This window comes from Priapulus caudatus, unplaced genomic scaffold (assembly GCF_000485595.1).
Source record: "Priapulus caudatus unplaced genomic scaffold, Priapulus_caudatus-5.0.1 Scaffold385, whole genome shotgun sequence".
In the NCBI taxonomy this organism is placed as follows: Eukaryota; Metazoa; Priapulida; class Priapulimorpha; order Priapulimorphida; family Priapulidae; genus Priapulus; species Priapulus caudatus.
In genome coordinates this window covers 5,013-13,406 of record NW_014577446.1, presented here as the reverse complement: position 1 = coordinate 13,406, position 8,394 = coordinate 5,013, and the positions used below count along the sequence as shown (strand labels likewise).

Here is an 8,394-nt window from a genome sequence, read left to right as displayed (position 1 = left end):
CCGTCCTGGCTCCGGTCCAATCACACCTCACGCCGTCATGGCTCCGTCCAATCAACCACCGGCACGCCGTCCCTGGTCTCCCTCCCATCCCCCGGTAACAGCTCATTCCGTTTAACCCGCCTTTCGGCTGTAATATAGGGATCAATCCCCCGAGCCAAGCAGTTGAATGGCTCATCAAGCCTAGCTGCTGGATGTGGCTACGTCACGCAAAAAACGGATGCAAAAAACCTTACCCTAACCGTTTTTAGACCCTAGACCCGCTAACCGCTAAGCCCTAAGCTAACTCCCCTAACCCTAACCCTAACCCTAACCCTAATTAACACTTCAATTACTAAACACTAACACTAACACACAGTTAATCAGTTAAATGGATTAAAGATTTAGAAAATAGAAAAATAAAAATAGATAACAGAGGCGCGGGATCGTAATTCGAATCAACCAGCCACAGCAGTCTCATAAGCGCAAAAAACACATCCTCGGGCGCCATGATGCGGTTCGCTACGTTGTTCATCTCTTTTTTTGTTTTGAATCGGAGTTGTTACGATCTGAGCTAATACCTGGTACTGAGTATTGAATGTGGATATGCCATGTGCCCCTTATATTGCATATATAGCTTGCGGTCTGCTGAAAGAGCGAACGTTTTGAAGCAGAATTCCAAATTCAAAAGATGAGCTGCAAATATTTCAAGCGACTTTAATCGCACATTGCATATTTTCGCATTTCCCGTTTCATGTTATATATTTCAATTTGGTAGATAAAATTGGTTGTGTACTTAAAATGTGTGTGTGTGTGTGTGTGTGTGTGTGTGTGTGTGTGTGTGTGTGTGTGTGGTGTGGGTGCTGTGCGTGGTGTGCGTGTGTGTGGTGTGTATGTGTCTCTCGTCTGTGGTTGTGTGTGTGTGGTAGTGTTGTGTTGCGTGTGTGCTGCGTTGCCGTAGCTGTGGGTGGTAACTTGTGTCCCAATGATTGTGAGACCCACTGGGTTCTATATTTGATTAAAAGACTGTACAGGATATGTACATAGCCACATGATAATGCTAGCTATCTCTCACCTTGTCAGTCAAGATTTTCTACCTTCGACCAAGTCCAACGAAATTCTTCGTCGCGATCGCACGCACACTGCGCGCACTGGACACGGCCAGAACCGAACACTGCATAACACCACCAACGCACACACGCTTCATATCCGACACACTCCGCGCGCGGCACACACACACATACACACACACGCACGCCGCGCACGCAGGCACCGCACACACACACGCACAGCACACACGTTGTCTTGCGTGCGCTACTCTGACTCGGTGTACTACCGACACGCACGCAACAGCAATGCGCGAGAGCCAGCCTAACCGCCCTGAACCACACTAGAAACTACTACATCAGAACCCCGCCCGTACACAGACAACCTGGCACACACACACACACGGAACACGAGCCAGCAACACACACCACACACACACAGACATCACACACACACTATACACTAAAAACTTATCACCCTCACACACGACTACGCACGTGACACCCATCGACCCCCTCCCACCACCCCCACCTCAACTGAGCCGTACGCTACCAGACGTCGATCTCGCAAGCACACACACTGACACACTCTACACACGCTCTGACAGCTATTCTGAGGGACTACGAAAACAGCACGATGAAATAATCTACGAATCTGCAAGCACCTCACAAGCACGAGCACACGCCCGCGCTAACAAGAACGAAGGCGTAGATCGACACACAAATACACACCAACGCACGCACAGATACGGCTTCGCTGACTCGTCTCACGCAGGCACGCACCAGCACTACACGTACACGCATGCCTCAACACACCATGCCCTACACACTCACGCTAACTCGGACACATACACATACGCTAACGCTGTCACGCACGCACGCCACAGACACATACACTATACAAACGCTCACACACACACTACGGCACGCAGCGCACTCAACATCAACGTGGCAAAATCGCTACTCGACACACACGCAGCCGCACGCACGCACTCTCGCCACACACACGCGATGCACAGGACTCAACTGTCTACGCTACGACTTACGCACGGCACACACAGGCACGCACGCACGCACCACACTATGCGACACTATCACGCACGCTCACTCAACACAAGCACACACAATAAACACGCCAACGAAACACTTACAAGTGCACGCTTACACACAACACTCAACAACACACACACAACACCACTCCACCAACAATACCACATACACACAGTACACACGGCGCGCACGCACACGTACACGTACATACGCACGTCACGCACACGTACATATACCGCTGGTGAGGAGATACGTACAATTGCAGCCCAGTTCCTAGCATCATCACAATCCATTCTCTACGCTCTCATCGTCATTCAAGTCAACAAGATGAAGCATTCAGTGCTATAAAAGTCGGTGGTTGGATAATATCGAGGATAGAGATCACAGCTATCTAGTGCAATAGATAATACACAAAATACTCCCGAACACAGCGTGTGATGCGTGGTAATTATAATTGCTGTAAATGTTGAATAAAGATAAAAAATTGCAGAGTCGATTTAAGATGGGACTACTACCGTCGTTACAAACAGCGGCACTCCAGAGGTAACATACTGTAAGCATAAAACGTGAACTTGCGCTTATATAACTGTTGCTACGGCTTCACGGACCTGTCTTGCAGCTTGAATAACATTGTGACGTAAGCCCTGCGGTATATGAGGCACACAACGCCAGGAATGCAGCATATTCTCCTCTCTTTCTCTTACTCTCCTCTTTCTCCCTCTCTCCCTCCGTCCCTCTCCCTCGCTCTCTCGCTCCTCTTTACTAACTCATCTCTTCCTTCTTCTTCATTTCATGATAGCTCGCTCGAGAACGATCTCTCTGTCCCTATACATTTGAACGTGTACTACTTGGTGTCCTCTTCGCTCTCTCTTCTCGCTGTGAGCCTTGTTGTCTCTTGCATAACACTCCCTCTCTGTCATCGAGGGTAAATTGTGGTCAGTTTAGTTAGCTTTTTCTGCAAAGGAAATGTGGTAACTCAAAAACTGAATAGGCCCTATGCGGTATAAAAACACGAACAATCCACAGGCGCAGGGCCGGCGATTAGCGTGTGCATTGTTAACACCGCAGGCGTTGAACGTGTTAAATAGAAGTTACATTTTAATTCAAATCACCACGATGTGCAAAAACCCTAATGATTATACGGGTCGGCGGTCAATGCTTTACATTTAAAACCACGGTCGCGATCCATTACTTCCATAGAATCTGACTCAGACTACTTAAATTAAAATATATTATAGTGTGATGCCAAGCTATCTCAAACCTACTACGCAATTTGCCATCAAACGCTTGAACATGAAACACACCCATCTTGTCCGACAGATGTGTATAAACATATACCACATTTTACTTACCCCACGAAACAAGATGGCTTCGCGAGCCATCCGGACCTTCAGCCTTCCCGGCTGATGTCAACAGCCACGCATGCGCACTAATCCGTGAACACCCATACCAGTTCTTTGCAGGTAGTGAATGGTGAACTTTCTAATCAATAAAACCCGTCTGCTGCTTAACTCCGTCTGTTCTGGTTACTTAGCTTCCAAAGCAGGCGGATATGAGAGGTTGGTGTACAATGTAATCATTCGCATTCTGTTTCACTGAGGATGTTTTTACTTTGCGGCTCTGTCTGCATGTTCCGCCACTAACTTCCATGGAGTTGATTATCAATTCGACTAAAGCTGCGGTTATATATGGTCGATGACCACAATTGTAACTCAAACGATGTAGAATTATCGAGCCATCGTACCGGCCGCTTTCCTTCATTTAAAAAATACAATGACAAATATTAGATTAAATAAATAAATAAAATCTCCCCCTCTCTCTGCACACAGCATATATATATATATGTGTGTATGTGTCGTGCGTCTCTTTGCCTCCGTGGCCTGTTCGCTATGTGTTCCTCACATCTCACTCTCTCTCGCCCCTCTCTCTTTCTTTTCTTCTCTCTCCTCCCCCTCTTCCTGTCTCTCTTTTCCCCTGTGGCCCTCTCTCTTTCTCTCCTCTTCACTCTCTACTCTCCTCCCTCTCTACCCGCTCTCTCACCTTTTTTGTCGCTGCTCTCTGTTTCTGCCCGTCCGAGCTCTCTGTTTCCCCCTCTCCCCTCCTTGTGCCTCATATCTGCTCGCCGTCATTCTCTACCTACAAGCGTGCTAGGTGCTTACTCATCGCGTTGCGTGCACGCCCTCGATGCCATGTGACGCGTCTTTTGTGGTTCTGTTTTTGTGTTCTGCTCATTCTTGTTAGGACCATTTCCTATAACGCTCTATGCAACACAGTCCTTCCTCTCGTTCTCGGAAATTTGTGGAACGAACAACGTTGGGAATATGTTTAAAAGCTGCGAGAGCGGGTTCTAGAAATACTGGCTGCCCGTCTAATAGAAGGCGAGGCAATAGAACTCGCAGTGACGAACGAGCTATTTTTTATCTCGGCCAAAATAAAATAACTAATCTTATCGCTTCGTTCAGTACCTCAAAGCCGCGAACCCGGCCCGCAGCACGCGTATCATACACATATGTCCTTTAATCGTTACTATACGTATTGCGCATGCCAGGTAGACTCGACTCGAGAGACGCACGCACGAGAAATGGACGCTTTCGTCAATCCGTCCACTCTTTTTGCGAGAGACTGGAGATTGGGGAGATGCTGGGTACACTATTAGCGTGTGACGTGATATATATTTATTTATGGCGGCTTGGGCGTTTCGCTACCAGCTCTATTCGTCGCCACGTAGTGCCTTTACGGAGTCCCGCGTGAAAAGAATACACTAACACCTACTAAGCAATCAGACACGTTTTAAAGCAATAGCCTGCGCGGTATTTGCTAGCCGCGCGAATTGCACGTTATCTAATTTATCAATTTGTATGCGAAAAATTTCTTTTGAAGCGTCTTACGATAACGCGCGAACGGATACTCATGCGTATCAGTAGAATAGTGGGTCACCCGCTGGATACCTCCGTGCCGGTGACTCTCCTTAGCCAACATGGCCACACACACACACACACACACACACACACACACACACGCACGCACGCACACGTACACGCACGCACGCACGCACACATTCATACACGCACGCACACACATACACACACGCACGCATGCATGCACGCACGCACGCACACACACAGAAACACACATACGCATACACGCACACACACACGCACGCGCGCGCACGCACGCATGCACACACACACACACACATACACACACACACACACACACACGCACGCACGCACACGTATAGGTCTATGTACATCTACTGATGTCAGCAATAGCTACACCTCGCTATAGACCTGTTGTGGGAAGATGCAGATAATATGCGTTGCTTGTACGCCGTATAAGGCATTATAGAGATGCGTGCTGCCTGTCACCTGGGAGCTCGCATGCACGCGTCTTCTGCTGAGAATTCAGAGTTATGCGTGTCACTGTCTCAACTAACTGCTGCAGCGTTTATAGACTGTCACATTCTACTGACACGGCGCTATACTGCAATGGCGGCAGCCTATACTTGGCACGAGAAATTCAGCTTACAAGACGATCTACACGTCTGGTGTCATCTACTGCTGGCGATCTACTACTGGTCTGGGGCTGAGAGTGGGTTTATCTAATAGATCCATCCGCTAGTTAGTTCTACGCGTGCCCCTGCGTGGCAAGGTGACAGCCATAGTAGCAATAGATAGATAGATTCAAGAGCGTATTAAGTATAATACTTGTACTTGTACTTGCACTTGCAGTTGCAAATTCACTTGCACTTGTACTTGTACTTGTACTTGCACTTGCAGTTGCACTTTTACTTGCACTTGTACCTTGTACTTGCACTTGCACTTGCACTTGTACTTGTACTTGCACTTGTACTTGTACTTATTCTCATACTTATCTATATATAGTATTACTGTAACGGCCGCGCGTAATTTGACGTATCTCCTCCGAAACCGCCGTAAGGAATGTGATGCCCATTTCCTCTTACCGGAGGGTTTCCAATGTGTCGAAGACGATGCGCTATGTCACTAGGCTTTATTTTGCATGACAACGTTACTTCAGCAACATTTCAACGACAACAACATTTCAGCAGGTACACCTTCGGCAGCAAACTGCATGCAGCGCCCCCTTCCCACACTCAGGATAATACCAATCCTGAATTCCCGAATTGAGCCAGAGCGAGAGCGTCATCTGTCGTGGAGTTTGATTCGGCAGGTCTCCTTTGCGATAGGTAAGTGCTGCCATCTCTACGAACAATTATTAACTAGAAAAAGCATGCGTGCCTTGCGTGGCGCATTGCGTGCGTGCTAGTCATCAGACACACGGTTACACCGGCGAATCGGCACACAGGCAAGATAAATCTTAAATAATTACTTATAATATCGTTATTAGTGTAATTAGTAACGTAATTATAATTAGTGTAAGTGTAGTTAACAGTATTAGTATAGCATTCAAGAAGCTATTCAATGTGATCATGTGAGCTTTTTATTGCGCGGAGTGAGTAGATACGGGTTTTCATGTTCAAGTGCGTTCATGAGTTTGTACGCCGTATCATAATCATGTGTATGCATGTACCGTTGTTCGTGTTAACTGTATGTAGATGTCGGCGTCTACGAGGCTACGTATGTGACAGTAGATTGAGATGTGTGACTGTAAACTGTGATATACATGCGTGACTGTAGCCTGAGATGCACGTACGTGACTATAGACTGATATGCACGTATCATGTGACTGTAGATTGAGATGTGCGTATGTTACTGCAGATTGAGATGCGCGTATGTGACTATAGGTTGAGATGTGCGTATGTGACTGTAGGTTTTATGGAGTAAACTGAAGGGATGTCTTCATGTCCGCAAATTTAAAAAGGGTAAAATTTATATCTTTTAACAAATTGTACCAGAACCGCAAAAAACCAGCCGCAAATATTTACCGGTTTACAATATGCCACAGTCGGCTGGCCAAACATTCAACTCCGTGCGGAGCACAGGTATTTGCTAGTATTTAAGTATTAAGTATCATACTTAATGCGTTCTTGATAGACTTACTTTATTTTAGGACGGCTCATTGGTAAAAGTGATTACATGAACTTGCAACCTGCTCTCCGTCAGTTAAACAAAGTAACATTTATCTGTAATATAGTCTATATATCACGAATTTAATGTGCATGTTTTGCCTGTTATATTTACAATAACGACCGAATAGGTAAGGAAATTCACAAATGCATATGATAAAATATCATGCCAAATAACCGAGCTTCGTAATGGCAGGTGTCATCAAGGTTAGTTATGTCACCTGTAATTTAGATGCCCGTTTGTTTGTTGCACGTAAATCTCCGCTCAAATTACTGTCACCATTACACACATCAATTAATAGCCATTAGCTATTACGCAACAACTATATCGGTCACTGATAGCTGGTCTCGTAACTTTCATTGAACTATACGTGCAATCGTTACTCGTCGTGGTGCCAAAGAATTATCGACGTTAACGCGATTCGCCTAAAAGTCGCCGAAAGTCGCCTATACGTCGCCTATACGTCGCCTAAACGTCTACCTGAATACAACTGCACACTGGTTACGTTATATAGCAGAGGTTTTTATTGCTTTGGCGACAATTACAGGACACCAATTTTCATTTCAAAATAAGAGTCGACTTGCTGATTATTGTCTTAAAAATGTGTAAAACGGTATAGACATTCGGCCAACGGTATTCATGGCACAAAAAAGTCAAACGATGAACAAATAAGGCTGCCGACTGCAATAAGCAGCCATTATATCTTGGATAAATGTATTGTCTACATGCCTTTAACGTATGTAGAGTTGTCTGCATGTTCTTTATGTTATCACACGATATCACACATTATCAACCACGAATATAATTATGCACCGTATATAATTTGTGTACGTTTCTATGAACGCGTAAAAAGTAGGTATATCAATACATAATGATGCTGATGATATCTTGCATCATAATAGCAGATGCTTTATATATAACAAAAGTCAAATGCTGACAGTTTTAATAAACAAGCAAATAAAAAACACACACCCGCGTACGCACGCACACATACACACAAACACGGAGACACAGACACATACACACGCGCGCATGCACGCACGCACGCACATACACACGCGCATGCACGCACGCACGCACATACACACACACCACACAAGCACACGCGTACGAGCATAATTTTATACAATATGTTAATTCTTGGAAATATCCATAAATTACGTTATTAGTGAAATTGGACAAAACTGTCAAGTCAGCCTGATCATGGCCATCGTATCCTATATATATATATATATATATATAGTTTCTTATATTCTAAATGCAGACTTACTTTG

At 45.5% G+C, this 8,394-nt stretch overlaps 1 protein-coding gene across 1 annotated transcript in view; it reads left to right on the top strand.

Moving 5' to 3' along the window:
* The window catches only part of LOC106809805 (TNF receptor-associated factor 4-like), a gene marked incomplete at its 3' end in the record, with an annotated part of 24,645 nt that overhangs the window by 13,139 nt on the left and 3,112 nt on the right, over window positions 1–8,394 (top strand).